Source organism: Watersipora subatra, chromosome 1, assembly GCF_963576615.1.
Source record: "Watersipora subatra chromosome 1, tzWatSuba1.1, whole genome shotgun sequence".
NCBI lineage: Eukaryota > Metazoa > Bryozoa > Gymnolaemata > Cheilostomatida > Watersiporidae > Watersipora > Watersipora subatra.
The window spans coordinates 54,901,639-54,919,453 of record NC_088708.1 but is presented as its reverse complement, the minus strand read 5'-3'; the positions used below and the strand labels follow the sequence as shown (position 1 = coordinate 54,919,453).

Genomic DNA, 17,815 nt, shown 5'->3' with positions numbered 1-17,815 from the left:
ACAGCCTCTGCATCTCCTACTGTTTTTAGGTACAGCTCACTAACCGATTGCACCACTGGAGCTTGTGATTTAGATATTTGTGACAAAAATTTCCCATTGCGAATTTCTACTGATATTATGTTTTGTAACACAATAATAATGTGCTCCAGGTGAGGCTCGAACTCACAGCCTCTGCATCTCATACTGTTTATAAGTACAGCGCACTAACCGATTGCGCCACTGGAGCTTGTGGTTTAGATATTTGTGACAAAAATTTGCCATTGCGAACTTCCACTAACATTATGTTTTGTAACACAATAAAGTTTTGCTCCAGGTGAGGCTCGAACTCACAGCCTCTGCATCTCATACTGTTTATAAGTACAGCGCGCTAACCGATTGCACCACTGGAGCTTGTGGTTGAGATATTTGTGACAAAAATTTGCCATTCCGAATTTCTACTAACATTATGTTTTGTAAAACAATAAAAATGAGCTCCAGGTGAGGCTCGAACTCACAGCCTCTGCATCTCATACTGTTTATAAGTACAGCGCGCTAACCGATTGCACCACTGGAGCTTGTGGTATAGAAATTTGTGACAAAATTTTCCCATTACGACTTCCTACTATCATAATGTTTTGTCAAACAATAAAAATGTGCTCCAGGTGAGGCTCGAACTCACAGCCTCTGCATCTCATACTGTTTATAAGGACAGCGCACTAACCGATTGCACCACTGGAGCTTGTGGTTTAGATATTTGTAACAGAATTTTCCGATTACGACTTCCTACTAACATTATGTTTTGTAACACAATAATAATGTGCTCCAGGTGAGGCTCGAACTCACAGCCTCTGCATCTCATACTGTTTATAAGTACAGCGCGCTAACCGATTGCGCCACTGGAGCTTGTGGTTGAGACATTTGTGACAAAAATTTGCCATTCCGAATTTCTACTAACATTATGTTTTGTAAAACAATAAAATTGTGCTCCAGGTGAAGCTCGAACTCACAGTCTCTGCATGTCATACTGATTATAAGTTCAGCGCACTAACCAATTGCATGACTGGAGCTTGAGATTAAGGTACAAATCACCAAATTTTTCCATTGCGACTTTCTACTAACATTATGTTTTGTAAAACAATAAAAATGTGCTGCAGGTGAAGCTCGAACTCACAGCCTCTGCATCTCATACTGATTATAAGATTAGCACACTAACCATTTGCATGACTGGAGCTTGTTATTTGGGTACAATTCACCAAATATTTCCATTGCGAATTTCTACTAACATCGTGTTTTGTAACACAATAATAATGTGCTCCAGGTGAGGCTCGAACTCACAGCCTCTGCATCTCATACTGTTTTTAAGTACAGCGCACTAACCGATTGCACCACTGGAGCTTGTGGTTTAGATATTTGTGACAAAACTTTCCCATTACGACTTTCTACTATCATAATGTTTTGTAACACAATAAAAATGTGCTCCAGGTGAGGCTCGAACTCACAGCCTTTGCATCTCATACTGTTTATAAGTACAGCGCGCTAACCGATTGCGCCACTGGAGCTTGTGGTTTAGATATTTGTGACAAAAATTTGCCATTGCGAATTTCCACTAACATTATGTTTTGTAACACAATAAAGTTTTGCTTCAGGTGAGGCTCGAACTCACAGCCTCTGCATCTCATACTGTTTATAAGTACAGCGCACTAACCGATTGCGCCACTGGAGCTTGCGGTTGAGATATTTGTGACAACAATTTGCCATTCCGAATTTCTACTAACATTATGTTTTGTAACACAATAAAAATGTGCTCCAGGTGAGGCTCGAACTCACAGTCTCTGCATGTCATACTGATTATAAGTTCAGCGCACTTAGCAATTGCATGACTGGAGCTTGAGATTTAGGTACAAATCACCAAATTTTTCCATTGCGACTTTCTACTAACATTATGTTTTGTAAAACAATAAAAATGTGCTCCAGGTGAGGCTCGAACTCACAGCCTCTGCATCTCATACTGTTTTTAAGTACAGCTCACTAACCAATTGCACCACCGGAGCTTGTGATTTCGGTATTTGTGACAAACTTTTCCCATTCCGACTTTCTACTAACATTTTGTTTTGTAACCCAATAAAAATGTGGTCAAGGTGAGGCTCGAACTCACAGCCTCTGCATCTCATACTGTTTATAAGTACAGCGCACTAACCGATTGCGCCACTGGAGCTTGTGCTTTAGATATTTGTGGCAAATTTTTCCAATTGCGACTTTCTACTAACATTATGTTTTGTAACACAATAATAATGTGCTCGCGGTGAGGCTCGATCTCACAGCTTCTGCATCTCATACTGTTTATAAGTACAGCGCGCTAACCGATTGCACCACTGGAGCTTGTGGTTTAGATATTTGTGACAAAAATTTGTCATTGCGAATTTTTACTAACATTATGTTTTATAACACAATAAAAATGTGCTCCAGGTGAGGCTCGAACTCACAGCCTCTGCATGTCATACTGATTATAAGATCAGCACACTAACCATTTGCATGACTGGAGCTTGAGATTTAGGAACAAATCACCAAATTTTTCCATTGCGACTTTCTACTAATATTATGTTTTGTAAAACAATAAAAATGTGCTCCAGGTGAGGTTCGAACTCACAGCCTCTGCATCTCCTACTGTTTTTAGGTACAGCTCACTAACCGATTGCACCACTGGAGCTTGTGATTTAGATATTTGTGACAAAAATTTCCCATTGCGAATTTCTACTGATATTATGTTTTGTAACACAATAATAATGTGCTCCAGGTGAGGCTCGAACTCACAGCCTCTGCATCTCATACTGTTTATAAGTACAGCGCGCTAACCGATTGCACCACTGGAGCTTGTGGTTTAGATATTTGTGACAAAAATTTGCCATTGCGAATTTTTACTAACATTATGTTTTGTAAAACAATAAAAATGTGCTCCAGGTGAGGCTCGAACTCACAGTCTCTGCATGTCATGCTGATTATAAGTTCAGCGCACTAACCAATTGCATGACTGGAGCTTGAGATTTAGGAACAAATCACCAAATTTTTCCATTGCGACTTTCTACTAATATTATGTTTTGTAAAACAATAAAAATGTGCTCCAGGTGAGGTTCGAACTCACAGCCTCTGCATCTCCTACTGTTTTTAGGTACAGCTCACTAACCGATTGCACCACTGGAGCTTGTGATTTAGATATTTGTGACAAAAATTTCCCATTGCAAATTTCTACTGATATTATGTTTTGTAACACAATAATAATGTGCTCCAGGTGAGGCTCGAACTCACACCCTCTGCATCTCATACTGTTTATAAGTACAGCGCACTAACCGATTGCGCCACTGGAGCTTGTGGTTTAGATATTTGTGACAAAAATTTGCCATTGCGAACTTCCACTAACATTATGTTTTGTAACACAATAAAGTTTTGCTCCAGGTGAGGCTCGAACTCACAGCCTCTGCATCTCATACTGTTTATAAGTACAGCGCACTAACCGATTGCACCACTGGAGCTTGTGGTTGAAATATTTGTGACAAAAATTTGCCATTCCGAATTTCTACTAACATTATGTTTTGTAAAACAATAAAAATGAGCTCCAGGTGAGGCTCGAACTCACAGCCTCTGCATCTCATACTGTTTATAAGTACAGCGCGCTAACCGATTGCACCACTGGAGCTTGTGGTATAGAAATTTGTGACAAAATTTTCCCATTACGACTTCCTACTATCATAATGTTTTGTCAAACAATAAAAATGTGCTCCAGGTGAGGCTCGAACTCACAGCCTCTGCATCCCATACTGTTTATAAGTACAGCGCGCTAACCGATTGCACCACTGGAGCTTGTGGTTTAGATATTTGTGACAGAATTTTCCGATTACGACTTCCTACTAACATTATGTTTTGTAACACAATAATAATGTGCTCCAGGTGAGGCTCGAACTCACAGCCTCTGCATCTCATACTGTTTATAAGTACAGCGCGCTAACCGATTGCACCACTGGAGCTTGTGGTTGAGATATTTGTGACAAAAATTTGCCATTCCGAATTTCTACTAACATTATGTTTTGTAAAACAATAAAATTGTGCTCCAGGTGAAGCTCGAACTCACAGTCTCTGCACGTCATACTGATTATAAGTTCAGCGCACTTACCAATTGCATGACTGGAGCTTGAGATTTCGGTATTTGTGACAAACTTTTCCCATTGCGACTTTCTACTAACATTTTGTTTTGTAAAACAATAAAAATGTGCTCCAGGTGGGGCTCGAACTCACAGCCTCTGCATCTCATACTGTTTTTAAATACAGCTCACTAACCAATTGCACCACTGGAGCTTGTGATTTCGGTATTTGTGACAAACTTTTCCCATTGCGACTTTCTACTAACATTTTGTTTTGTAACCCAATAAAAATGTGGTCAAGGTGAGGCTCGAACTTACAGCCTCTGCATCTCATACTGTTTATAAGTACAGCGCACTAACCGATTGCGCCACTGGAGCTTGTGCTTTAGATCTTTGTGGCAAATTTTTCCAATTGCGACTTTCTACTAATATAATGTTTTGTAACACAATAATAATGTGCTCGCGGTGAGGCTCGATCTCACAGCCTCTGCATCTCATACTGTTTATAAGTACAGCGCGCTAACCGATTGCACCACTGGAGCTTGTGATTTGGGTACAAATCACCAAATTTTTCCATTGCAAATTTTACTGACACTATGTTTTGTAAAACAATAAAAATGTGCTCCAGGTGAGGCTCGAACTCACAGCCTCTGCATCTCATACTGTTTATAAGTACAGCGCGCTAACCGATTGCGCCACTGGAGCTTGTGGTTTAGATATTTGTGACAAAAAATTTCCATTGCGAATTTCCACTAACATCATGTTTTGTAACACAATAAAGTTTTGCTCCAGGTGAGGCTCGAACTCACAGCCTTTGCATCTCATACTGTTTATAAGGACAGCGCACTAACCGATTGCACCACTGGAGCTTGTGGTTTAGATATTTGTGACAGAATTTTCCGATTACGACTTCCTACTAACATTATGTTTTGTAACACAATAAAAATGTGCTGCAGGTCAGGCTCGAACTCACAGCCTCTGCATCTCATACTGTTTTTAAGTACCGCTCACTAACCAATTGCACCACTGGAGCTTGTGATTTCGGTATTTGTGACAAACTTTTCCCATTCCGACTTTCTACTAACATTTTGTTTTGTAACCCAATAAAAATGTGGTCAAGGTGAGGCTCGAACTCACAGCCTCTGCATCTCATACTGTTTATAAGTACAGCGCACTAACCGATTGCGCCACTGAAGCTTGTGCTTTAGATATTTGTGGCAAATTTTTCCAATTGCGACTTTCTACTAACATTATGTTTTGTAACACAATAATAATGTGCTCGCGGTGAGGCTCGATCTCACAGCCTCTGCATCTCATACTGTTTATAAGTACAGCGCACTAACCGATTGCACCACTGGAGCTTGTGGTTTAGATATTTGTGACAAAAATTTGCCATTGCGAATTTTTACTAACATTATGTTTTATAACACAATAAAAATGTGCTCCAGGTGAGGCTCGAACTCACAGCTTCTGCATGTCATACTGATTATAAGATCAGCACACTAACCATTTGCACGACTGGAGCTTGTGATTTGGGTACAAATCACCAAATTTTTCCATTGCAAATTTCTACTGACACTATGTTTTGTAACACAATAATAATGTGCTCCAGGTGAGGCTCGACCTCACAGCCTCTGCATCTCATACTGTTTATAAGTACAGCGCACTAACCGATTGCGCCACTGGAGCTTGTGGTTGAGATATTTGTGACAAAAATTTGCCATTTCGAATTTCTACTAACATTATGTTTTGTAAAACAATAAAAATGTGCTCCAGGTGAGGCTCGAACTCACAGTCTCTGCATGTCATGCTGATTATAAGTTCAGCGCACTAACCAATTGCATGACTGGAGCTTGAGATTTAGGAACAAATCACCAAATTTTTCCATTGCGACTTTCTACTAATATTATGTTTTGTAAAACAATAAAAATGTGCTCCAGGTGAGGTTCGAACTCACAGCCTCTGCATCTCCTACTGTTTTTAGGTACAGCTCACTAACCGATTGCACCACTGGAGCTTGTGATTTAGATATTTGTGACAAAAATTTCCCGTTGCGAATTTCTACTGATATTATGTTTTGTAACACAATAATAATGTGCTCCAGGTGAGGCTCGAACTCACAGCCTCTGCATCTCATACTGTTTATAAGTACAGCGCGCTAACCGATTGCGCCACTGGAGCTTGTGGTTTAGTTATTTGTGACAAAAATTTGCCATTGCGAACTTCCACTAACATTATGTTTTGTAACACAATAAAGTTTTGCTCCAGGTGAGGCTCGAACTCACAGCCTCTGCATCTCATACTGTTTATAAGTACAGCGCGCTAACCGATTGCGCCACTGGAGCTTGTAGTTGAGATATTTGTGACAAAAATTTGCAATTCCGAATTTCTACTAACATTATGTTTTGTAAAACAATAAAAATGCGCTCCAGGTGAGGCTCGAACTCACAGCCTCTGCATCTCATACTGTTTATAAGTACAGCGCGCTAACCGATTGCACCACTGGAGCTTGTGGTTTAGGAATTTGTGACAAAATTTTCCCATTACGACTTCCTACTATCATAATGTTTTGTCACACAATAAAAATGTGCTCCAGGTGAGGCTCGAACTCACAGCTTCTGCATGTCATACTGATTATAAGATCAGCACACTAACCATTTGCACGACTGGAGCTTGTGATTTGGGTACAAATCACCAAATTTTTCCATTGCAAGTTTCTACTGACACTATGTTTTGTAACACAATAAAAATGTGCTCCAGGTGAGGCTCGAACTCACAGCCTCTGCATCTCATACTGTTTATAAGTACAGCGCACTAACCGATTGCGCCACTGGAGCTTGTGGTTTAGATATTTGTGACAAAAATTTTCCATTGCGAATTTCCACTAACATCATGTTTTGGAACACAATAAAGTTTTGCTCCACGTGAGGCTCGAACTCACAGCCTCTGCATCTCATACTGTTTATAAGGACAGCGCACTCACCGATTGCACCACTGGAGCTTGTGGTTTAGATATTTGTGACAGAATTTTCCGATTACGACTTCCTACTAACATTATGTTTTGTAACACAATAATAATGTGCTCCAGGTGATGCTCGAACTCACAGCCTCTGCATCTCATACTGTTTATAAGTACAGCGCGCTAACCGATTGCATCACTGGAGCTTGTGGTTGAGATATTTGTGACACAAATTTGCCATTCCGAATTTCTACTAACATTATGTTTTGTAAAACAATAAAAATGTGCTCCAGGTGAGGCTCGAACTCACAGCCTCTGCATCTCATACTGTTTATAAGTACAGCGCGCTAACCGATGGCACCACTGGAGCTTGTGGTTTAGAAATTTGTGACAAAATTTTCCCATTACGACTTCCTACTATCATAATGTTTTGTCACACAATAAAAATGTGCTCCAGGTGAGGCTCGAACTCACAGCCTCTGCATCCCATACTGTTTATAAGTACAGCTCGCTAACCGATTGCACCACTGGAGCTTGCGGTTTAGATATTTGTGACCAAATTTTGCCATGGCGAATTTCTACTACCATTATGTTTTGTAACACAATAAAATTGTGCTCCAGGTGAGGCTCGAACTCACAGCCTCTGCATGTCATACTGAGTATAAGATTAGCACACTAACCATTTGCATGACTGGAGCTTGTGATTTGGGTACAATTCACCAAATATTTTCATTGCGAATTTCTACTAAGATCATGTTTTGTAACACAATAATTATGTGCTCCAGGTGAGGCTCGAACTCACAGCCTCTGCATCTCATACTGTTTATAAGTACAGCGCACTAACCGATTGCACCACTGGAGCTTGTGGTTTAGATATTTGTGACGGAATTTTCCGATTACGACTTCCTACTAACATTATGTTTTGTAACACAATAATAATGTGCTCCAGGTGAGGATCGAACTCACAGCCTCTGCATCTCATACTGTTTATAAGTACAGCGCACTAACCGATTGCACCACTGGAGCTTGTGATTTAGATATTTGTGACAAAAGTTTCCCGTTGCGAATTTCTACTGATATTATGTTTTGTAACACAATAATAATGTGCTCCAGGTGAAGCTCGAACTCACAGCCTCTGCATCTCATACTGTTTATAAGTACAGCGCGCTAACCAATTGCGCCACTGGAGCTTGTGGTTTAGATATTTGTGACAAAAATTTGCCATTGCGAATTTCCACTAACATTATGTTTTGTAACACAATAAAGTTTTGCTCCAGGTGAGGCTCGAACTCACAGCCTCTGCATCTCATACTGTTTATAAGTACAGCGCGCTAACCGATTGCACCACTGGAGCTTGTGGTTTAGATATTTGTGACAAAAATTTGCCATTGCGAATTTCCACTAACATTATGTTTTGTAACACAATAAAGTTTTGCTCCAGGTGAGGCTCGAACTCACAGCCTCTGCATCTCATACTGTTTATAAGTACAGCGCACTAACCAATTGCACCACTGGAGCTTGTGGTTGAAATATTTGTGACAAAAATTTGCCATTCCGAATTTCTACTAACATTATGTTTTGTAACACAATAAAAATGTGCTCCAGGTGAGGCTCGAACTCACAGTCTCTGCATGTCATACTGATTATAAGTTCAGCGCACTTACCAATTGCATGACTGGAGCTTGAGATTTAGGTACAAATCACCAAATTTTTCCATTGCAACTTTCTACTAACATTATGTTTTGTAAAACAATAAAAATGTGCTCCAGGTGAGGCTCGATCTCACAGCCTCTGCATCTCATACTGTTTATAAGTACAGCGCGCTAACCGATTGCACCACTGGAGCTTGTGATTTGGGTACAAATCACCAAATTTTTCCATTGCAAATTTTACTGACACTATGTTTTGTAAAACAATAAAAATGTGCTCCAGGTGAGGCTCGAACTCACAGCCTCTGCATCTCATACTGTTTATAAGTACAGCGCGCTAACCGATTGCGCCACTGGAGCTTGTGGTTTAGATATTTGTGACAAAAATTTTCCATTGCGAATTTCCACTAACATCATGTTTTGTAACACAATAAAGTTTTGCTCCAGGTGAGGCTCGAACTCACAGCCTCTGCATCTCATACTGTTTATAAGTACAGCGCGCTAACCGATTGCGCCACTGGAGCTTGTGGTTTAGATATTTGTGACAGAGTTTTCCGATTACGACTTCCTACTAACATTATGTTTTGTAAAACAATAAAATTGTGCTCCAGGTGAAGCTCGAACTCACAGTCTCTGCATGTCATACTGATTATAAGTTCAGCGCACTAACCAATTGCATGACTGGAGCTTGAGATTTAGGTACAAATCACCAAATTTTTCCATTGCGACTTTCTACTAATATTATGTTTTGTAAAACAATAAAAATGTGCTCCAGGTGAGGCTCGAACTCACAGCCTCTGCATCTCCTACTGTTTTTAGGTAAAGCTCACTAACCGATTGCACCACTGGAGCTTGTGATTTAGATATTTGTGACAAAAGTTTCCCGTTGCGAATTTCTACTGATATTATGTTTTGTAACACAATAATAATGTGCTCCAGGTGAAGCTCGAACTCACAGCCTCTGCATCTCATACTGTTTATAAGTACAGAACGCTAACCGATTGCGCAACTGGAGCTTGTGGTTTAGATATTTGTGACAAAAATTTGCCATTCCGAATTTCTACTAACATTATGTTTTGTAACACAATAAAAGTGTGGTCCAGGTGAGGCTCGAACTCACAGTCTCTGCATGTCATACTGATTATAAGTTCAGCGCACTTACCAATTGCATGACTGGAGCTTGAGATTAAGGTGCAAATCACCAAATTTTTCCATTGCGACTTTCTACTAACATTATGTTTTGTAAAACAATAAAAATGTGCTCCAGGTGAGGCTCGAACTCACAGCCTCTGCATCTCATACTGTTTTTAAGTACAGCTCACTAACCAATTGCACCACTGGAGCTTGTGATTTCGGTATTTGTGACAAACTTTTCCCATTGCGACTTTCTACTAACATTATGTTTTGTAACACAATAAAAGTGTGGTCCAGGTGAGGCTCGAACTCACAGTCTCTGCATGTCATACTGATTATAAGTTCAGCGCATTTACCAATTGCATGACTGGAGCTTGAGATTAAGGTGCAAATCACCAAATTTTTCCATTGCGACTTTCTACTAACATTATGTTTTGTAAAACAATAAAAATGTGGTCAAGGTGAGGCTCGAACTCACAGCCTCTGCATCTCATACTGTTTATAAGTACAGCGCACTAACCGATTGCGCCACTGGAGCTTGTGGTTTAGATATTTGTGACAAAAATTTACCATTGCGAATTTCCACTAACATTATGTTTTGTAACACAATAAAGTTTTGCTTCAGGTGAGGCTCGAACTCACAGCCTCTGCATCTCATACTGTTTATAAGTACAGCGCACTAACCGATTGCGCCACTGGAGCTTGTGGTTTAGATATTTGTGACAACAATTTGCCATTCCGAATTTCTACTAACATTATGTTTTGTAACACAATAAAAATGTGCTCCAGGTGAGGCTCGAACTCACAGTCTCTGCATGTCATACTGATTATAAGTTCAGCGCACTTACCAATTGCATGACTGGAGCTTGAGATTTAGGTACAAATCACCAAAATTTTCCATTGCGACTTTCTACTAACATTATGTTTTGTAAAACAATAAAAATGTGCTGCAGGTGAGGCTCGAACTCACAGCCTCTGCATCTCATACTGTTTATAAGTACAGCGCACTAACCGATTGCACCACTGGAGCTTGTGATTTAGATATTTGTGACAAAAGTTTCCCGTTGCGAATTTCTACTGATATTATGTTTTGTAACACAATAATAATGTGCTCCAGGTGAGGATCGAACTCACAGCCTCTGCATCTCATACTGTTTATAAGTACAGCGCACTAACCGATTGCACCACTGGAGCTTGTGATTTAGATATTTGTGACAAAAGTTTCCCGTTGCGAATTTCTACTGATATTATGTTTTGTAACACAATAATAATGTGCTCCAGGTGAGGATCGAACTCACAGCCTCTGCATCTCATACTGTTTTTAAGTACAGCTCACTAACCAATTGCACCACTGGAGCTTGTGATTTCGGTATTTGTGACAAACTTTTCCCATTGCGACTTTCTACTAACATTTTGTGTTGTAACACAATAAAAATGTGGTCAAGGTGAGGCTCGAACTCACAGCCTCTGCATCTCATACTGTTTATAAGTACAGCGCACTAACCGATTGCACCACTGGAGCTTGTGCTTTAGATATTTGTGGCAAATTTTTCCAATTGCGACTTTCTACTAACATTATGTTTTGTAACACAATAATAATGTGCTCGCGGTGAGGCTCGATCTCACAGCCTCTGCATCTCATACTGTTTATAAGTACAGCGCGCTAACCGATTGCACCAGTGGATCTTGTGGTTTATGTATTTGTGACAAAAATTTGCCATTGCGAATTTTTACTAACATTATGTTTTGTAACGCAATAAAAATGTGCTCCAGGTGAGGCTCGAACTCACAGCCTCTGCATCTCATACTGTTTTTAAATACAGCTCACTAACCAATTGCACCACTGGAGCTTGTGATTTCGGTATTTGTGACAAACTTTTCCCATTGCGAATTTCTACTGATATTATGTTTTGTAACACAATAATAATGTGCTCCAGGTGAAGCTCGAACTCACAGCCTCTGCATCTCATACTGTTTATAAGTACAGCGCGCTAACCAATTGCGCCACTGGAGCTTGTGGTTTAGATATTTGTGACAAAAATTTGCCATTGCGAATTTCCACTAACATTATGTTTTGTAACACAATAAAGTTTTGCTCCAGGTGAGGCTCGAACTCACAGCCTCTGCATCTCATACTGTTTATAAGTACAGCGCGCTAACCGATTGCACCACTGGAGCTTGTGGTTTAGATATTTGTGACAAAAATTTGCCATTGCGAATTTCCACTAACATTATGTTTTGTAACACAATAAAGTTTTGCGCCAGGTGAGGCTCGAACTCACAGCCTCTGCATCTCATACTGTTTATAAGTACAGCGCACTAACCAATTGCACCACTGGAGCTTGTGGTTGAAATATTTGTGACAAAAATTTGCCATTCCGAATTTCTACTAACATTATGTTTTGTAACACAATAAAAATGTGCTCCAGGTGAGGCTCGAACTCACAGTCTCTGCATGTCATACTGATTATAAGTTCAGCGCACTTACCAATTGCATGACTGGAGCTTGAGATTTAGGTACAAATCACCAAATTTTTCCATTGCGACTTTCTACTAACATTATGTTTTGTAACACAATAAAAATGTGCTCCAGGTGAGGCTCGAACTCACAGCCTCTGCATCTCATACTGTTTATAAGTACAGCGCGCTAACCGATTGCACCAGTGGATCTTGTGGTTTATGTATTTGTGACAAAAATTTGCCATTGCGAATTTTTACTAACATTATGTTTTGTAACGCAATAAAAATGTGCTCCAGGTGAGGCTCGAACTCACAGCCTCTGCATGTCATACTGATTATAAGATCAGCACACTAACCATTTGCACGACTGGAGCTTGTGATTTGGGTACAAATCACCAAATTTTTCCATTGCAAATTTCTACTGACACTATGTTTTGTAACACAATAAAAATGTGCTCCAGGTGAGGCTCGAACTCACAGCCTCTGCATCTCATACTGTTTATAAGTACAGCGCGCTAACCGATTGCGCCACTGGAGCTTGTGGTTTAGATATTTGTGACAAAAATTTTCCATTGCGAATTTCCACTAACATCATGTTTTGTAACACAATAAAGTTTTGCTCCAGGTGAGGCTCGAACTCACAGCCTCTGCATCTCATACTGTTTATAAGGACAGCGCACTAACCGATTGCACCACTGGAGCTTGTGGTTTAGATATTTGTGACAGAATTTTCCGATTACGACTTCCTACTAACATTATGTTTTGTAACACAATAATAATGTGCTCCAGGTGAGACTCGAACTCACAGCCTCTGCATCTCATACTGTTTATAAGTACAGCGCGCTAACCGATTGCGCCACTGGAGCTTGTGGTTGAGATATTTGTGACAAAAATTTGCCATTCCGAATTTCTACTAACATTATGTTTTGTAAAACAATAAAAATGTGCTCCAGGTGAGGCTCGAACTCACAGTCTCTGCATGTCATGCTGATTATAAGTTCAGCGCACTAACCAATTTCATGACTGGAGCTTGAGATTTAGGAACAAATCACCAAATTTTTCCATTGCGACTTTCTACTAATATTATGTTTTGTAAAACAATAAAAATGTGCTCCAGGTGAGGTTCGAACTCACAGCCTCTGCATCTCCTACTGTTTTTAGGTACAGCTCACTAACCGATTGCACCACTGGAGCTTGTGATTTAGATATTTGTGACAAAAATTTCCCGTTGCGAATTTCTACTGATATTATGTTTTGTAACACAATAATAATGTGCTCGCGGTGAGGCTCGATCTCACAGCCTCTGCATCTCATACTGTTTATAAGTACAGCGCACTAACCGATTGCACCACTGGAGATTGTGGTTTAGATATTTGTGACAAAAATTTGCCATTGCGAATTTTTACTAACATTATGTTTTATAACACAATAAAAATGTGCTCCAGGTGAGGCTCGAACTCACAGCTTCTGCATGTCATACTGATTATAAGATCAGCACACTAACCATTTGCACGACTGGAGCTTGTGATTTGGGTACAAATCACCAAATTTTTCCATTGCAAATTTCTACTGACACTATGTTTTGTAACACAATAATAATGTGCTCCAGGTGAGGCTCGACCTCACAGCCTCTGCATCTCATACTGTTTATAAGTACAGCGCACTAACCGATTGCGCCACTGGAGCTTGTGGTTGAGATATTTGTGACAAAAATTTGCCATTTCGAATTTCTACTAACATTATGTTTTGTAAAACAATAAAAATGTGCTCCAGGTGAGGCTCGAACTCACAGTCTCTGCATGTCATGCTGATTATAAGTTCAGCGCACTAACCAATTGCATGACTGGAGCTTGAGATTTAGGAACAAATCACCAAATTTTTCCATTGCGACTTTCTACTAATATTATGTTTTGTAAAACAATAAAAATGTGCTCCAGGTGAGGTTCGAACTCACAGCCTCTGCATCTCCTACTGTTTTTAGGTACAGCTCACTAACCGATTGCACCACTGGAGCTTGTGATTTAGATATTTGTGACAAAAATTTCCCGTTGCGAATTTCTACTGATATTATGTTTTGTAACACAATAATAATGTGCTCCAGGTGAGGCTCGAACTCACAGCCTCTGCATCTCATACTGTTTATAAGTACAGCGCGCTAACCGATTGCGCCACTGGAGCTTGTGGTTTAGTTATTTGTGACAAAAATTTGCCATTGCGAACTTCCACTAACATTATGTTTTGTAACACAATAAAGTTTTGCTCCAGGTGAGGCTCGAACTCACAGCCTCTGCATCTCATACTGTTTATAAGTACAGCGCGCTAACCGATTGCGCCACTGGAGCTTGTAGTTGAGATATTTGTGACAAAAATTTGCAATTCCGAATTTCTACTAACATTATGTTTTGTAAAACAATAAAAATGCGCTCCAGGTGAGGCTCGAACTCACAGCCTCTGCATCTCATACTGTTTATAAGTACAGCGCGCTAACCGATTGCACCACTGGAGCTTGTGGTTTAGGAATTTGTGACAAAATTTTCCCATTACGACTTCCTACTATCATAATGTTTTGTCACACAATAAAAATGTGCTCCAGGTGAGGCTCGAACTCACAGCTTCTGCATGTCATACTGATTATAAGATCAGCACACTAACCATTTGCACGACTGGAGCTTGTGATTTGGGTACAAATCACCAAATTTTTCCATTGCAAGTTTCTACTGACACTATGTTTTGTAACACAATAAAAATGTGCTCCAGGTGAGGCTCGAACTCACAGCCTCTGCATCTCATACTGTTTATAAGTACAGCGCACTAACCGATTGCGCCACTGGAGCTTGTGGTTTAGATATTTGTGACAAAAATTTTCCATTGCGAATTTCCACTAACATCATGTTTTGGAACACAATAAAGTTTTGCTCCACGTGAGGCTCGAACTCACAGCCTCTGCATCTCATACTGTTTATAAGGACAGCGCACTCACCGATTGCACCACTGGAGCTTGTGGTTTAGATATTTGTGACAGAATTTTCCGATTACGACTTCCTACTAACATTATGTTTTGTAACACAATAATAATGTGCTCCAGGTGATGCTCGAACTCACAGCCTCTGCATCTCATACTGTTTATAAGTACAGCGCGCTAACCGATTGCATCACTGGAGCTTGTGGTTGAGATATTTGTGACACAAATTTGCCATTCCGAATTTCTACTAACATTATGTTTTGTAAAACAATAAAAATGTGCTCCAGGTGAGGCTCGAACTCACAGCCTCTGCATCTCATACTGTTTATAAGTACAGCGCGCTAACCGATGGCACCACTGGAGCTTGTGGTTTAGAAATTTGTGACAAAATTTTCCCATTACGACTTCCTACTATCATAATGTTTTGTCACACAATAAAAATGTGCTCCAGGTGAGGCTCGAACTCACAGCCTCTGCATCCCATACTGTTTATAAGTACAGCTCGCTAACCGATTGCACCACTGGAGCTTGCGGTTTAGATATTTGTGACCAAATTTTGCCATGGCGAATTTCTACTACCATTATGTTTTGTAACACAATAAAATTGTGCTCCAGGTGAGGCTCGAACTCACAGCCTCTGCATGTCATACTGAGTATAAGATTAGCACACTAACCATTTGCATGACTGGAGCTTGTGATTTGGGTACAATTCACCAAATATTTTCATTGCGAATTTCTACTAAGATCATGTTTTGTAACACAATAATTATGTGCTCCAGGTGAGGCTCGAACTCACAGCCTCTGCATCTCATACTGTTTATAAGTACAGCGCACTAACCGATTGCACCACTGGAGCTTGTGGTTTAGATATTTGTGACGGAATTTTCCGATTACGACTTCCTACTAACATTATGTTTTGTAACACAATAATAATGTGCTCCAGGTGAGGATCGAACTCACAGCCTCTGCATCTCATACTGTTTATAAGTACAGCGCACTAACCGATTGCACCACTGGAGCTTGTGATTTAGATATTTGTGACAAAAGTTTCCCGTTGCGAATTTCTACTGATATTATGTTTTGTAACACAATAATAATGTGCTCCAGGTGAAGCTCGAACTCACAGCCTCTGCATCTCATACTGTTTATAAGTACAGCGCGCTAACCAATTGCGCCACTGGAGCTTGTGGTTTAGATATTTGTGACAAAAATTTGCCATTGCGAATTTCCACTAACATTATGTTTTGTAACACAATAAAGTTTTGCTCCAGGTGAGGCTCGAACTCACAGCCTCTGCATCTCATACTGTTTATAAGTACAGCGCGCTAACCGATTGCACCACTGGAGCTTGTGGTTTAGATATTTGTGACAAAAATTTGCCATTGCGAATTTCCACTAACATTATGTTTTGTAACACAATAAAGTTTTGCTCCAGGTGAGGCTCGAACTCACAGCCTCTGCATCTCATACTGTTTATAAGTACAGCGCACTAACCAATTGCACCACTGGAGCTTGTGGTTGAAATATTTGTGACAAAAATTTGCCATTCCGAATTTCTACTAACATTATGTTTTGTAACACAATAAAAATGTGCTCCAGGTGAGGCTCGAACTCACAGTCTCTGCATGTCATACTGATTATAAGTTCAGCGCACTTACCAATTGCATGACTGGAGCTTGAGATTTAGGTACAAATCACCAAATTTTTCCATTGCAACTTTCTACTAACATTATGTTTTGTAAAACAATAAAAATGTGCTCCAGGTGAGGCTCGATCTCACAGCCTCTGCATCTCATACTGTTTATAAGTACAGCGCGCTAACCGATTGCACCACTGGAGCTTGTGATTTGGGTACAAATCACCAAATTTTTCCATTGCAAATTTTACTGACACTATGTTTTGTAAAACAATAAAAATGTGCTCCAGGTGAGGCTCGAACTCACAGCCTCTGCATCTCATACTGTTTATAAGTACAGCGCGCTAACCGATTGCGCCACTGGAGCTTGTGGTTTAGATATTTGTGACAAAAATTTTCCATTGCGAATTTCCACTAACATCATGTTTTGTAACACAATAAAGTTTTGCTCCAGGTGAGGCTCGAACTCACAGCCTCTGCATCTCATACTGTTTATAAGTACAGCGCGCTAACCGATTGCGCCACTGGAGCTTGTGGTTTAGATATTTGTGACAGAGTTTTCCGATTACGACTTCCTACTAACATTATGTTTTGTAAAACAATAAAATTGTGCTCCAGGTGAAGCTCGAACTCACAGTCTCTGCATGTCATACTGATTATAAGTTCAGCGCACTAACCAATTGCATGACTGGAGCTTGAGATTTAGGTACAAATCACCAAATTTTTCCATTGCGACTTTCTACTAATATTATGTTTTGTAAAACAATAAAAATGTGCTCCAGGTGAGGCTCGAACTCACAGCCTCTGCATCTCCTACTGTTTTTAGGTAAAGCTCACTAACCGATTGCACCACTGGAGCTTGTGATTTAGATATTTGTGACAAAAGTTTCCCGTTGCGAATTT

At 40.0% G+C, this 17,815-nt stretch overlaps 22 non-coding genes across 22 annotated transcripts; all 22 read right to left on the bottom strand.

Annotated features, from left to right (window-relative positions):
- Positions 1-305: 305 nt before the first annotated feature.
- Positions 306-390, bottom strand: Trnai-uau (transfer RNA isoleucine (anticodon UAU)). The gene is given in 2 exon segments: positions 306-341; positions 353-390. It is a non-coding gene; the product is annotated as a tRNA-Ile (tRNA).
- Positions 391-797: 407 nt separating this feature from the next.
- On the bottom strand, positions 798-882 carry Trnai-uau (transfer RNA isoleucine (anticodon UAU)). The gene is given in 2 exon segments: positions 798-833; positions 845-882. It is a non-coding gene; the product is annotated as a tRNA-Ile (tRNA).
- A 407-nt stretch (positions 883-1,289) lies between these two features.
- On the bottom strand, positions 1,290-1,374 carry Trnal-uaa (transfer RNA leucine (anticodon UAA)). Its single transcript is given in 2 exon segments — positions 1,290-1,325; positions 1,337-1,374. It is a non-coding gene; the product is annotated as a tRNA-Leu (tRNA).
- Positions 1,375-1,453: 79 nt separating this feature from the next.
- On the bottom strand, positions 1,454-1,538 carry Trnai-uau (transfer RNA isoleucine (anticodon UAU)). Its single transcript is given in 2 exon segments — positions 1,454-1,489; positions 1,501-1,538. It is a non-coding gene; the product is annotated as a tRNA-Ile (tRNA).
- A 1,227-nt stretch (positions 1,539-2,765) lies between these two features.
- Positions 2,766-2,850, bottom strand: Trnai-uau (transfer RNA isoleucine (anticodon UAU)). Its single transcript is given in 2 exon segments — positions 2,766-2,801; positions 2,813-2,850. It is a non-coding gene; the product is annotated as a tRNA-Ile (tRNA).
- Positions 2,851-3,749: 899 nt separating this feature from the next.
- On the bottom strand, positions 3,750-3,834 carry Trnai-uau (transfer RNA isoleucine (anticodon UAU)). Its single transcript is given in 2 exon segments — positions 3,750-3,785; positions 3,797-3,834. It is a non-coding gene; the product is annotated as a tRNA-Ile (tRNA).
- Positions 3,835-3,913: 79 nt separating this feature from the next.
- Trnai-uau (transfer RNA isoleucine (anticodon UAU)) lies at positions 3,914-3,998 on the bottom strand. Its single transcript is given in 2 exon segments — positions 3,914-3,949; positions 3,961-3,998. It is a non-coding gene; the product is annotated as a tRNA-Ile (tRNA).
- A 734-nt stretch (positions 3,999-4,732) lies between these two features.
- On the bottom strand, positions 4,733-4,817 carry Trnai-uau (transfer RNA isoleucine (anticodon UAU)). Its single transcript is given in 2 exon segments — positions 4,733-4,768; positions 4,780-4,817. It is a non-coding gene; the product is annotated as a tRNA-Ile (tRNA).
- Positions 4,818-6,208: 1,391 nt separating this feature from the next.
- On the bottom strand, positions 6,209-6,293 carry Trnai-uau (transfer RNA isoleucine (anticodon UAU)). Its single transcript is given in 2 exon segments — positions 6,209-6,244; positions 6,256-6,293. It is a non-coding gene; the product is annotated as a tRNA-Ile (tRNA).
- A 79-nt stretch (positions 6,294-6,372) lies between these two features.
- On the bottom strand, positions 6,373-6,457 carry Trnai-uau (transfer RNA isoleucine (anticodon UAU)). The gene is given in 2 exon segments: positions 6,373-6,408; positions 6,420-6,457. It is a non-coding gene; the product is annotated as a tRNA-Ile (tRNA).
- Positions 6,458-8,340: 1,883 nt separating this feature from the next.
- Trnai-uau (transfer RNA isoleucine (anticodon UAU)) lies at positions 8,341-8,425 on the bottom strand. Its single transcript is given in 2 exon segments — positions 8,341-8,376; positions 8,388-8,425. It is a non-coding gene; the product is annotated as a tRNA-Ile (tRNA).
- Positions 8,426-8,995: 570 nt separating this feature from the next.
- On the bottom strand, positions 8,996-9,080 carry Trnai-uau (transfer RNA isoleucine (anticodon UAU)). The gene is given in 2 exon segments: positions 8,996-9,031; positions 9,043-9,080. It is a non-coding gene; the product is annotated as a tRNA-Ile (tRNA).
- Positions 9,081-9,159: 79 nt separating this feature from the next.
- On the bottom strand, positions 9,160-9,244 carry Trnai-uau (transfer RNA isoleucine (anticodon UAU)). Its single transcript is given in 2 exon segments — positions 9,160-9,195; positions 9,207-9,244. It is a non-coding gene; the product is annotated as a tRNA-Ile (tRNA).
- Positions 9,245-11,127: 1,883 nt separating this feature from the next.
- Positions 11,128-11,212, bottom strand: Trnal-uaa (transfer RNA leucine (anticodon UAA)). The gene is given in 2 exon segments: positions 11,128-11,163; positions 11,175-11,212. It is a non-coding gene; the product is annotated as a tRNA-Leu (tRNA).
- Positions 11,213-11,947: 735 nt separating this feature from the next.
- Trnai-uau (transfer RNA isoleucine (anticodon UAU)) lies at positions 11,948-12,032 on the bottom strand. Its single transcript is given in 2 exon segments — positions 11,948-11,983; positions 11,995-12,032. It is a non-coding gene; the product is annotated as a tRNA-Ile (tRNA).
- A 735-nt stretch (positions 12,033-12,767) lies between these two features.
- Trnai-uau (transfer RNA isoleucine (anticodon UAU)) lies at positions 12,768-12,852 on the bottom strand. Its single transcript is given in 2 exon segments — positions 12,768-12,803; positions 12,815-12,852. It is a non-coding gene; the product is annotated as a tRNA-Ile (tRNA).
- Positions 12,853-13,095: 243 nt separating this feature from the next.
- On the bottom strand, positions 13,096-13,180 carry Trnai-uau (transfer RNA isoleucine (anticodon UAU)). Its single transcript is given in 2 exon segments — positions 13,096-13,131; positions 13,143-13,180. It is a non-coding gene; the product is annotated as a tRNA-Ile (tRNA).
- A 1,227-nt stretch (positions 13,181-14,407) lies between these two features.
- Positions 14,408-14,492, bottom strand: Trnai-uau (transfer RNA isoleucine (anticodon UAU)). Its single transcript is given in 2 exon segments — positions 14,408-14,443; positions 14,455-14,492. It is a non-coding gene; the product is annotated as a tRNA-Ile (tRNA).
- Positions 14,493-14,571: 79 nt separating this feature from the next.
- Positions 14,572-14,656, bottom strand: Trnai-uau (transfer RNA isoleucine (anticodon UAU)). Its single transcript is given in 2 exon segments — positions 14,572-14,607; positions 14,619-14,656. It is a non-coding gene; the product is annotated as a tRNA-Ile (tRNA).
- A 1,883-nt stretch (positions 14,657-16,539) lies between these two features.
- Positions 16,540-16,624, bottom strand: Trnai-uau (transfer RNA isoleucine (anticodon UAU)). The gene is given in 2 exon segments: positions 16,540-16,575; positions 16,587-16,624. It is a non-coding gene; the product is annotated as a tRNA-Ile (tRNA).
- Positions 16,625-17,194: 570 nt separating this feature from the next.
- On the bottom strand, positions 17,195-17,279 carry Trnai-uau (transfer RNA isoleucine (anticodon UAU)). The gene is given in 2 exon segments: positions 17,195-17,230; positions 17,242-17,279. It is a non-coding gene; the product is annotated as a tRNA-Ile (tRNA).
- A 79-nt stretch (positions 17,280-17,358) lies between these two features.
- Positions 17,359-17,443, bottom strand: Trnai-uau (transfer RNA isoleucine (anticodon UAU)). Its single transcript is given in 2 exon segments — positions 17,359-17,394; positions 17,406-17,443. It is a non-coding gene; the product is annotated as a tRNA-Ile (tRNA).
- Positions 17,444-17,815: the final 372 nt, after the last annotated feature.